This window comes from Struthio camelus, chromosome 2, assembly GCF_040807025.1.
Source record: "Struthio camelus isolate bStrCam1 chromosome 2, bStrCam1.hap1, whole genome shotgun sequence".
NCBI lineage: Eukaryota > Metazoa > Chordata > Aves > Struthioniformes > Struthionidae > Struthio > Struthio camelus.
Window position 1 is genome coordinate 106,888,922 of NC_090943.1, and position 13,122 is coordinate 106,902,043.

The window sequence follows — 13,122 nt, forward strand, 5'->3', positions numbered from 1 at the left end:
TAATTGTCTCATGTATGTTCTTCCTTCGGGAATATGTTTTTTACACCAGTCTAGTTTTGCGACTGTGATTTTTATAAGGCAAATTTTTTGTGGCAAGGGAATCTTCTCTTCAGACTACAAGCTTGACTTTGATAAAAGTGCCCGTTACTTAAGGAAGTAAATATAGGTGTGTTTATCTAAACCTGCTTTAAAAAAAAAAAAAAAGCCAGATCCTGTAAAGTATTAGCAAATATTGTAGTCGACTGTTGTAAACTTGCCAAAAGTAGATTACAGCTGCCTAAAAATGTGTTTTTAGGCAGGCATTTTCAATTAGTTTTGCTTGATATTACTACTGAAATAGACATGTCTTCCTTACAGCATAGCTTGCTCCTTTTTATTTATATGCTCTGTGTTTAGCACTGTCAGTAAAGTAGTCACGGAGTACTAAAGATAATATGTAGTTATAAATGGTTTATTTTGATAGTAAGAAGCATCAAGTAACTGTGATGCAAGCAGTCATTTAGATACAGAGCACGTATATACGACTGTGCTCTATTAGGTCATGATTATTTAGCACCCTCCAAGGAGCACAAGTATATAGAAGAGGAATAGGTGAGTCATAAATGGGTGACACAGAAAAGTGAGAGCTATAAAAAGATGCGTAACAAAAAATATGAGAGTGGTCCTTACATACGTGGCTAAGACAAACTGTATTTGTGTGTTAGGAACAGAATCACAAAACATCCCGTAATGAATCAGTCATGCAGTAATCCATGCTTATTTGTTGCGTAACAGGTTTAAGGATTTAGCAGAGTGGCTCAAATTCTACTCTCAAAATTAGAGAGTCACAGTTATATTGTGCTTCTCTGGCGGAAAATCTACTTGTTTAAGCGTCACCCTAAAGAGCAAAGAAGTATTTGTATTTGCAGAAACCTAAAATGTGTGATACAAAGCAGCATGTACATGCTTAAATGCTGGAGTAAAGTTAGTTTGAAAAGCCTTTAATTCAAAGCTATATTCCCAGGGATAGAATGAGACTAATTCCTGTAAAAAGAATACAAGAGTTATGTGAGACTCACCACTAGAAATCCTATACTTTAATTTGATGTTCTATCTAGCCAGCTTTTTCCCAGTTGCTTATGAGTGGACAAAAAGTGAAGGGAAATATGTTTCTCTTGGTGGCGTGTAGTAGTACTTTAAACACATTTGTTCTTCTTCTTCTTGTTTAATTATTATTAATATCTTGTAAATGGGTAAAACTGGCTGGAAACCAGTGTTTCAGAAAGGCAATGCCATGGAAGGTTCCAGCTCCTAGAGGAAGCTGGTTAGTAGAGTGGTTAAGGTGAGCATCAGTTGTTTCACTTTAGCCAGGATTCCTTAGCAGAGACAGAGAAGAGCCATGAAGTTTACCTGAGATGACCATGTAAGCATGGAGGAGAGGACTGAGATTAGTAATATTTGATTAACGCTTTGTTCATTCCTTTACTATCTGATGATCCTTTTGGTTCAGGAAGAGATGAATTCTGGGTAGGCAGAAGAGGGGATTAGTTTACTTTTGGAGGCTGATGGAAAAGAGACTTTGTTTTTCCATTTCGGGCTTTGCCCATTGATGAAAGGAGGAACTTTGACTCTTTGAAAAGGTGAAGCTTGACTTTATAATGATAATTTACCCATAGAAATTTTTTGAAGTCAGAGCATTTGGCACTGTATAAAAGCTTTCAAGTCCCTGCCTTGGGGAATGTACATCCCAATTAAAACATAGCAATATATATTATACATGTTATGCATTGGGTGGTGGGGAGGAACAAGTGATAGATTTAATTTTGGAAGACAATTTTGAATTGTTCATGGGGAAAAATTATGGGAATGAATATAATAAAATAATGAAAAACTGGTTCTAAAGGCAGCATTAAAATGCAAGGACATAAATGGGAAATCTATACAAAAGATGCATGAGGGAGAGTGAATCACTGACCACACAAGGAGAATATGGTGGAGTTGTAGAGGTCTTTGAAGCAGAAGAATGACACTTGAACCTAACATGCAAGACATGTGACCTGGATGTTGGCATCCTTTGATTTTTGGGAGAGCGAGATGCTGTTAGCAGCAGGGTTTTTGAATAGACCAGAGGAGAACAAGTTATGAGCTCAGCCACTGGAGATGATGCTGTAGTCACTGCAGACAGACGTTCCTGATGAATGGGCCAGCCTTCGAGGGAAGGGGGCAGAATGGGCAGGAAGGATTGCAAAGGCTGTGGGGATTCGGAAGTAGAAGATGGAACAGTCCTCCAATGTTGAACTTGGGATGTGATAACATAGTATGGCTCTGAACAATAATAGAGGAAGAACAAAGAGGAGATGCCTAATTAGTTTGTCGTATTGATTCTGGAATGGCTGGTGGCCCATTAAATGGGGAGCAGCACTTAGAGAGGGGTTTCTAAAGGGAAGAGAGGAGGAGAAGAGGAAGAAGGCTGTGTGCACGGAGGCCCTGACTGTGGAAGCCCTTAAGTAAGTGCACGTAGAAATGATTTTGCGAACAGGAAGCCAGTGAGCAGGGATTGAAGCCATGCAGGCGAGGGAGAGCCCAAATGGCAGAATTAGTCATGAAGGGCCCAAACAGGTTTGAGAGGGAGAAGGAGATGACAGTGCTTGTGGAAGAAGCAGACGGGTTTAGGGGAACTGAGAAAGCAGAACTGCAAAAGCAGAGAGTGAAGACTGAGCAGAAAGGAAGGGAGAAGTTGGGAAAAGTGGCCTTTGCCCGATGTCAGTGGGATAGGAACGGCTCTGGGAAGGCAGCTGAGTGTCGAGGATCCAGAAGGGATTTCACAGCCAGGCCAGGTAAGTGGTGCGCACGGATAACGTGAGCTGGGAGGTGTCGTGTATGACGAAGGTGGGGTGGAGCACATAGGTAAGTGCATTTAAGAAGGTCAGTGCCAAAGAAGTCTCGTGGATGTGAGTGAGATGGAAAAGGTTATATACTGCAACGGAAGATTAAGTGAAGCATATATAGTAATAATATTGTGTTGAATTCTTCTGTTGCGTAGAGCAGTTGAGAGCGGACGGTGTTTGTTGTGTATGTGGTACATAGCCACGTTTCTTTGAAAGGATAATTAAAATCTAACTATAATATTTAGTGATGCAAACAAATTTATGTTCTTTGTGCATCTTAGGGTGTGTGCAATTCGTATTTTGTTTTACCAGTTGATAGATCTGTCTTGGAAGTTGTCGTTGTAGTACATGGAAAAATAAACAAACCAGCAGCAACCTATGCAGTAGACCTTTTTCCCTTTCAGGCTTGCTTCCTTTCAGTGATAATTTCAGGGTTGTTTGGTTTGGTTTGGTTGGATATTTTTTTTTCTGATAGTTGCTTGATGTTTGTCGCTGAGGCTGTACGAGAGTTCCTTAAGTGTGAGTTGGGGGTGGATTTTGTTCCTTTGCTTAGTGCAGTGCTCTACCTTCCTATTCCTATTGCTCTAGCAAAAGCTGGCCAGGAGGGCCAAAAATGAGCTTGGGAATGGTTTGGGGGCTTGATGTCCCACCCAGGCTTTTTTCTTTCATTTGGCTAGAGTAGAGGATGTAAAACAGAATTATTATTGCACTTACCCATCTCTGGCTTTCTTTGGATGTCTGGGAAAGTGACATGTGCACTGCACATAAGGGATTGGCCCGATAGATTCAAAGTCTTTGATTACATAGTAAGGAAGGGGAAGTATCTGTACCTATTTACATAAGGAATGTGGAGTTGCTCTAAAAAGAGTTGTCAGTTTATCATGTGATATCTGTGATGTCTCAACCCGCAAAAATCTGAAGCGTGCCTTACGCTGTGCTGTAACAACAGCAGAGTTAGCAGGGTTGGTAGCATGTGCCTCCACTGATGGAAGCCCTGTTTGTGTCTCTGTGAGATACGTTGCAGTGATGCTCCCCATAGGCAGTTCAGCACTTCACACCAAGGTAAGGCAGACCAACTCACAGCTGAAAGATTTCTCTTCTCTTGGCTGGGAGCTTTGAAAACCAGAAAAAGTCATCTTGTGCTGTGTGTTCATTCGATATACAGGACCATTGCTTTCTTCCCTTTTGTGTTTAAAAAAAAAAAAAAAGGAGTTATCCTACTGTGTAAGTCAGCTTATGCTTTATGGTAGCGTTGCTTTTGTTAGACAGGCTACACCTGTTTGCTTTCCTTTGCTGACAACGATAGACCAATGCAAGGTTCAGTATGCTTCACAGCTGGGTTTATCCCATACACAGTGGAAGTAGCTTTTAATGATGAGAACTACGGAAGACTCTCAAATGAATTAATTGAATACTGAAACAACAGCAGGCATCTTCTGGTCTTTAAAACTGCCAGTGAATTTACAAACTTGTGATCCCTCATTTAAACAACTAGCGATCACCTGTCTTATTACCACATATAAGACAAGCTCATCGTCACAAGTTTTGCCTGTGGATCAAGTGATTTTTGGGGGTACTGTGTAAATTAGCAATAAGAAGGCGAAATGACGATGTTTTCTGAGGCACTGGATATCTACAGTTTTGCATTCAGCACTGTGCTCTCCTGGTCTGGGACTCGTGTCCTGTAGCCAAAGCTGTGCGCGGTTCATAGCACACAGCGGATCCTGATTCTCGGTTGATGTAAAGTGAACTTCAGCTTGCAGGGGTTTGGGATCTCTCTGAAGTGTGCAGAAACTAGCTGTGTTCTGCTCTGGGCATAGTCAGGATGCTTGACATTCAGAAATGTTGCAGAGAATGGAAAAACTGTGATTGAAAGTCTTAATTACCTGCTTAAGTTCTTAAACGTTTAAGAAATCTTCTTAAAATAGACCTAGTCCATTCTGTTTTGTGCTTTGCAACAGCTTACGATAAAATACTTGGGGGGGGGGGGGGTGGACCAACCAAAAAAAAATACCTCCAAACAAAACAGCAACAGCAAAACTGAAAGTGAGTTTTTTTTTTAGCGTTGTGTGATTTGTGAGTTGATTTTGTGTTGCTTTTCTGTGCTAAATAGTGCTACCTCAGAAGGTAATGTTTAACAGGATGTTTTTATGGCTTACTGCATATAATTATGTCTCCTTGTATTCCAGGGCACAGTCCTTGTCTGTTTCTCCCTCTTTCTTTCTTACTTTCTTTTTTTTTTTGTGGGAGCTTTTTACACTGTTAAAAATGGAACTTTGAAAAGAGACAGTGAAGTCAGCCCAAAAACTTGTTCCAGTGTTTTACAGTGTTTTTTTTTATGATACTGTGTAGAAAAAATAAGCAAACAGCTTGCCAGTTGGTGCTGTTGCTTCAGAAATCTTTTTTATTACGCTAAGGCTTAAATAGTTAATCAAACAACAGTGCTGTAATTCTAAATCTGTTAACGGGTTAACGCTTGGCAACATGTATTTATAAGGTAATGATTTTACTGTAGCAATTTGAGCAGTAGGATATATTAAGATAAACTAATTTATTACTTTGAATTTCTTAATTCTCCTCACAGCTTATTTCATAGCAGCATGCCACAGAAATAATCTTTGCCTTCTATTGACCTTCTGTATACGTAACTGTAGGCAGTAAGTTTGCTTTGTATTAAATGCGTAGCTTCTTGGGTTCAAGTTCCACTGTGGATGAGTTACTACAGTGCTGTACTAAGGCACTGGTGTTCGTTCCTCATTGCTGTAATTGCTAGTTGCGACAGGGAGGAATTTGGGCACTTAACGACTACTTCATGTAACTTAGGCTGGGGTGGGAAAGCAACGATTCAAAATGCTCACTTTTAATTATGCATGTGTTTTTCACCCCTTCAAGTCTTGATTGACAGAGCACAAAAGCATTCCAGTTTTAGCTAATGGTGTAGCTTCTCAGTTGATACAGATTGATCTCATGGCATTACATGCACTTACAGCAGCTGAGGATGTGGTTTGTATGTAGGTTGCATTGATAAGGGCAGATGAGAGCGGGATCAAGAAAGTGTGTGTGTTTGTGCACGCATGCGTGTACTGAGCTGCAGCATTTCATGCCAGCTGAGGCTCCATCTCTTTTTCTGTAGTTAATGTGCAAATAATAAAAGTAAGTATTCTGTTGCCATGACATTGCACATAAACAACAGATTTTTTTTTTTTTTTTTAATTTAAAGATATACACTGAACAGAGCATAATGGAGCATATTGGCAGGAAAGTATCATGCCTGTATAGTTTGAAATCAGCCTCTGTGCTGCAGATTCAAAATGGCCATGTTACAAGTCCTTGTAAATTTGTTTGCAGTGGAAACCCTAACAAGATCATTAACTATAAAAGCACTCTTGGATGCTGGGAAAGTATTGTGCTGTACATATATATATGCATCTCCACAGACATGCATGAATGGATACCATCAATGCCATTGATTTGAATAAGGAAGTAATATACAGTATTGAGGTGACTTTACTTGTATTTGGAAATGAGTTATTTTCATTTTGATACTGTCAGAATTATGGACATTTCCACTTTTTAATTTTTAGTGCTTGGAATTATTAAGACAGTAGGGTAATTCACTTGTATGGGTGTGGCAACATAGGAAAATGCGGTACTGTTAAAGTGAAGTAAAATGGAGTCTTTTTTCTGAAGGAATTTTTTGAATCTAAAATGATATTTATATTCAGAATTAGCAGTGGTATTTACAGCGTGTCAAAATAAATGCTTTTGACTTTCCAACATATATCATTAATGACCCTAGGAAAAAAAAAATCACATCTGCACTAGTTCAGTTCTTGGCTTTTCTAGGGCTGATCAATAATCACATTGTGTATTTCTTTCCCCCCACCCCCCTGAGGTCAACTTTAACTACTAGTCTTTATGTTTCAGAAAAAGGACATAGACTGCATTATGCATTAATAATATTGGTCTCGGTGTTTCTTTTGGATCTAATTTACTGCTACCCCATCAAAAATCAGTAACACTTTTTTTTTTTTTTTTTTAAATACTTTGTCATTTTTCGGGAGACCCTTTTCCCTCTTCTGCCTTACAGCGCTGTACTGAGGGCTCTAGGTAGGAATTTGACTGTGGATGCTGAGCTCCGCTATGGCTTTACTCTTTAAATGGATCCTCTCTTGCATTGTAGAATGTGAAAGTAGTAATGGGAGAAAAACAATTTCAGGGCTTCTCGTCTGGGTGATAACACAACTGCTGCAGTAAAGTCCAGTTAGGGTTGACCAGTGACATTTGGACAGTTATTTCGAATTCAAAGTTCTTATTTATGTTACATTAGAAAATAGTTTGACAGAAACTGAGATATTTGAATGAAGTTCATTTTCTCTTCCTCGCCTTGAAAGATTAATGTTGCTTTTTTATTTTGTCCTGCAGCCAGAATAAGTAGTCTTGAAAGAATCTTGCCTTTAAAATAAGCTTTTTATTTTGGACTATAATATAGTGGTCTCTAGTAACTGCCTTAAAATAAAGGGTTATTGTGGGTAGTTCTGTCAGTGTTACATATCACCACCAGCTTAAGTCTTGTGATGGTGGCATTTGTGATTTCTGTGTTGTTGTTTTTTTCCATGAAAGTACTACTGATACTGGTTCCCTTTTATTCATTTCTTCATATTAGAGTGGAAACGTAGTTTGTTCATAATGGATTATTGATTGGTCTGAGAACAGCAGAAGCCCCAAGGCCTTGTCATCAATGGTACTTACTTTCCCAATAGTGAATGCATCACTTCATGCAGCGATTCGCGACCCAAGTCTGTAGAATATAAGCCTGTAATTGTTAATCTAGCGCAGAACAGTTTTTAGGGAGAGGAACTCTTCATTGTCATTATGGGATTTTCCCCCTCAGTTTGTTCAAAGAATAGTCCCTTTGTTTTGGCAGCAAGATAAAGCTTGTCCTGGATGTTAATGATATATTTTAATTCATTGCTTATAATACTACAGTGTAACTAATAAAGTACGTTTCTTTGTCTCCCAGAACACAAACATGCACAGTATACTAAAACACAAAATATGTACTGAGTGGGTGACAGCTCTGTGTTTCTCAACATACCCTGTAGCAGCGCAAAAGAATATTTTCCCCCCCTCCCCGAACTGCTGCTTTACGAAGCGCAGAAAACTGGGTTAGGGACATTTCTATTGTCCTGCTGACTTTCTGTTTTGAGAGATATCACCTCACTGCAGATGCCTACCTCAAGCCTTTTCAGCCTTAGTGTTTTTATCTTTATTCCTGCGTATTCTTTCCCCTGCGAAGGGTGTGGCGCTGGTTCAGAAAGGCCTGACTTTGCTTTCGCAGCCCTGGCTGCCTGTCTGAAGCCTGCTGCAAAATGTCTTTAGATCATGGAGAGTGAAAGACACAAAAAACATAGGACGTAGTCGGAGGAGCTCAAAATAATATTTCAGCGTTCAAACTGCAAACTTTTCAACAACTTCCTCAGCTGCAGAGGAAAGCTGTTTAATTTTTTTTTTTTTAAGTTTTAAATGGCAAAATTCTGCTTAAAGATTTTTAAAAACATAAGCTGAAGTAAACTTAATACTAACAGAAATTGTTTATTTTTCCAGGAGCTCTCTCCCCCACCCCCCAGTCCCCTGTCAATTTTTGGCAGGCTTAAACAAAGTTCAGGTGGTCTGTTGTTAGGATTGCCACTTTGAATAATTTAATACTATGAAAATTAGACAGTCGTCTTTTTGTAACGGGTTCTGGGTTTTTTTGGAGGGGAGTAGCTTTTTAGTGGATTAGTTTAGATTATACTCAGAAAGTCAATTCAGAGCCATGCTGCCTTTACCTAATGCAAGTTTAGTGCATAGGTGACAGAATGCCAGGATTTCCTGTGAATTCAAGGACGGGCTTACTGTTTGAAGATGTGCTCTTTCTGCTGCCCTCCGTCCTAGGCTGAAGGGTGTTGTTACCTGCTCAAGACAGTAAAGGGTCGATAGAGTAGTGATGCCGTCCATAGGTGGCATTTCAATAGGGCTGGTACCTAAGTGAGGACCACAGACCAGACCAAGCGGTTATTCAAAATGATGGAAAAATGACTCGTGTAGGGTCCGGGTGTTCAGAGAAAGCCTTGTGCTCCCACAAAGTCGGCAGGAGGCTGCACGGCTGCAAGGCTTCGTTGTGTGCAGAGGTGTGTCTGTGTGACGTGGGGAGAAGGCACGGACGGGGAGCAGGGTCTCTAACTCTGTGAGCATCAAGGATGGAAAGACAGTTGTAAAATCTCTTCCACCTCTTTCACCCACTGTTTTTCTGCCCTTAGCTCTCTTCCAGTGCTTGGCTGTGACTAGGCATGTTTGTCCAGATGAGTGATTGAAGCCTTCCCAGATCTGGAAAGGTCTGGTCTCCCCGTTGCCATCGCTGGCGAGATACAACTTTCTCCAATTCACCTACATGTTAACAAGCTATCTATCATTTCTTCATCTCGAAAGAATTTCAGTAAGACTTTTCCACGGGATCATGTCTCACAGGGTGCTTTTTTTTGTCATTGTTGCTTTTGGCAGAGGAACGTGATGGAGTGATTGCAGTGTACGTTCAGACCTCTTGGAGATTAGAAGTGTTATTTCTACAGTGCGTTTATCTTTCAGATGGGACTCGAAATACTTGCACCCGAACTGGAAAGTTGTTTATTTTAAAATGTGTGCTGTGCTATTTGAAAAGCTCCGGGTAGCTTCCCAAATCTTATATTTTTGTTTATTGCCTACTGAAGGATTTTCCCTCCTTGCCACTAAAGCCCATACAATGTGATTTTTAAAGTCAGGTTTAATTCAAGCCAAACAAACCAAAAGAATTTCTGATTTTCTGTATGTTGTAAAATGAGTAATTTTCTTCTTATAACTTCCATGTTTCAGTTGCACAGCATGTTTGTACGTGAGCGTAAGACGAGAATGAATTTGCAATTACTTTTCCAGTGTTGCGTTCTGTTGTTCAAGTTTCTCATGTTGTTTAATTTTTACTGCTTCTTCACTAATTCTTCCCTGAGTGGCACAACAGGGCCTTAAGAAGGTCTGTTGGGCCTTCTTGAGGGGAGTCCTCACAGTGTACGTGGTCCTCTTAAGGAATATATAAGTGACATGAAGAGTAGAATAACTTGTATTTTACGGAGTGCTGCTGTGGTGTATTTGAAGCGCTGCTCCCCCATGCTGTTACTGGTCCTTCCCCTGAAGGACGTGGGAGCCTCTCGCAGCAGTCGGGGGGATGCGGCAGCTGCCCGCTGCAGTGGTCGGGTTAAAAAGGGTTAAGTTTGAGGCCTCAAAGTTTGACCCGGCCTTGCTGTCGGCCTTGCTGTCGAAGGTGCGGGGACTCCCTGGTTGACAGCAAGGTGGCTTTCGCCCAATGTGTCGTCCCTCAAGGGCCAGCAGCCCTTTAGAGTTTTGCTTTTTTTTAAAACCAGAGCTGGTTAAGTTTGAGGCCTAAACGTTCGACGTGGAGTCGATGCAAACAAATGTGTGGATTGAGCATGGGGGAAAGCTTGTTTTCCCTCCCGGGGATGGATAAAATAGGATCTCTGTTGCTGCGCTGGTCAAGGGAAAGACCTCCGTGCGGTAATGGGTGCAGGAACAAGTTTTACAACAAAAACATTTGGCTGCGTGAAGGCATTCCCCCCTGCTGTCCCCCACAGCCTTTCTGGTCTTTGTTGGTGTTTCTCTCCCATCTTGCTTTTTGTAGCCAACCTGAGTATAAAAGGTGAGGGTGGCAGGCGCTTTAAAGGGGCTCAGAGGCCCCCTGAGAGCCCGGCCTCTGTGCCGCGTGCCTAGCAAAGCGGGGCAACCGCTGGGGCAAAGCACACGGCCGCTCCCCCGCCAGCGGTTGTCGCTTGAACCACCGGCCCCTGCGTCGAACAAAGCGAAACGGAGCCGCTGCCCTCAATTCATGCTCCCCTTACACTCCAGTAGCAAAATCCTCTTCAAAAAATGGAGTTGCACGGCGTTTGGCATAGGCTCTCAAGCTATTAAAACACACAGAATACCTCCAAGGCGTACATATTCCGGCTGCGTGATATCTGGCCTATCTTCTACCTAGCACTGAACAAAAAAGAAAGAAAAAAAAGCAAAAAAAAAAAAAAAGAAGGGGGGAGGGATGGTACCCAAGTCAGCGTCGCCTTGAAGCTGCGTTGCTCCTTGCACGCAGCGCGGCGCAGCAAGGGCACAGAGCGAGGGCTTGAGTCGGCGCTGGTAAGGCTCTCCGTGCCTGGACGATTTGGGAGAAGTCTGCAGGCTGGACGCAACCTTGCTGTGAATTCTGTTTGACAACCGGGTGCTAAGGAAACGCAGGCTGGACTTGTACTTGTACCCTGTGAAATTACTTAGAATTGATAGATATTTCGTAGTCTGAGGGTAGTTGGAGATGTTTTCGTTCTATGTGTGCTGAAAGAATGCTATTTCAAAATACTTTAAAATCCAGAATTATTTCAGAATAAAAATATTTTAATTATTGCAGTCATCCAGAAAGAAACGAGAATAGTTTTTGGAAAATTTTACTCACTCACGGCGAAAGGCTGATCAGTGCTGTTTGGAGTTACCAGTTGACACCTTCCATCTCTTCTACTGTATTTGGTGTTGGAATAAAAAGTTTAATTGCTAATAGGAAGGGGGAAGATTATTTATTTAACTAAAATTGCATTTTCTATTGATAGGGTTCTTTCTAGTGTTCTTTTCTTCCTTTTTTTATGTTCAGACTTTTGAATTGAAGCATTTTTCAGAGTTGTCATTTTTATTTTGAATTTGCTGCTGCCTTTTTTTTTTTTTTTTTTCCCCTGATGAACAGTAGCTTTCTTGTTTGGCAAAGAGCCCCTCTAAAAGAATTATTTTTAAGTGGCGCTCAAATGATGTGAGGAGGGCGTTTTAAGCCATTCATGTATGTTTGTGTCAGTCAGTTTACCAAAGCCTAAAGTGAACCTCCACACAGTATGTAAAGAAAACTGAGAGTTGGTAAACACTTCCTGCCTAGCAATGTCTGTCTGTGGGGAATCAGTCTTGATACTTTTAAACTTTTAAATGTGTCCAAATAATGCAAAATCTAGGGATATTTTATTTCAACTTTTTATATTATAATAGGCTAAGCTAAAATAATAAAGTGGAAACAATATATATTTTGGTGAAAATTATACACTTCCATGAAGTATTTCAGACTAATCAAATCTTTTGGTAGTTTTTAAAATCTATCTATTTTTTTCCCCTCAGGCCTAATTGAATATAGGGCTAAGGGCATCTTCTGAGAGTGGCTAAATATCCCTCTTCTAAGTAAAGCTTGCTTCATATCCTCATTTTCATAACTAATCTTCGTTAATGAAAATGCTATAAATAATTAAAGTGAAATATGTGAAGAGTGCCCATAGGAAAGCTGTGGCCAAATAAACAAAGGGACTCTGAAGCTTTGGATTTGTATGTGCCCAAACTGCTGGAGACACAGTTCCTGTCAGACTAGGTCTGGGCTCTTAGAACTTTTTGTTGGACTTTCAGACAAGAAGCACTATAGAAATCTGTATTTTAAAATGGGACCTACTTTAGAAAAAAAAAAAAAGCCAGGACGAGCAGTTTTTTAGTGGTGTGTAAAATGTAGACAAAGCAGCCGAAATTTTATTTAACATAATAAAAATCCATGAAAATCTGCCCCCAATGCTGCTGCTTTTTTTTTTTTCTTCTTTTTTTTTTTTTTTTGGTACATGGTGCTGAAAATTTCAGAAGAATGTGTGGCTTGTTTGAGTACGCCATTGTGTTAAAAGTAGAACAATTACCCTACCATTTCTTTATTTTTTTTCTTTATCATTTAATGAATTTTAAATCAAGTCTTTGATTATGAGACAATATGGGTTGCTACTTGGCAGAACTAAAGGCTGGGTCAAATAAATGAGGCTGTTACTCTTGTGAATTTTATCGGAATAGTTTCATTCATCAGTGGGCAGTGGACGCTGTAGTGGAGCTGGGTTATTTGCTCTTGGGCATGTTTGTACCTCCCAGTACAGCTTCCCAGTTTCCAAGTGGCTGCCATCATTTATGTAGCCCTGGTGTTTCTTGTGAGGCTGCCCTTCAGCTTGGTCCTAAACTGCTGTTTTCAGGGGTTAATTTAGATGTTGTGTTAATAAACTTGCTAATATAGACTTCTGAATTTGTGATCTAGTGTGATTTTTTTTCCCCCCCCCCTCTCTTGACAGGCTAATAAGCTAGTTCCAAACCTAGCCATAATATAAAAATGCTTCATTGAAGAAATGAAATT

At 40.4% G+C, this 13,122-nt stretch overlaps 1 protein-coding gene across 5 annotated transcripts in view; it reads left to right on the plus strand.

The window, feature by feature from the left end:
- Positions 1–13,122, plus strand: part of ZNF516 (zinc finger protein 516) — a 107,728-nt gene that overhangs the window by 30,859 nt on the left and 63,747 nt on the right. The window lies entirely within an intron of this gene.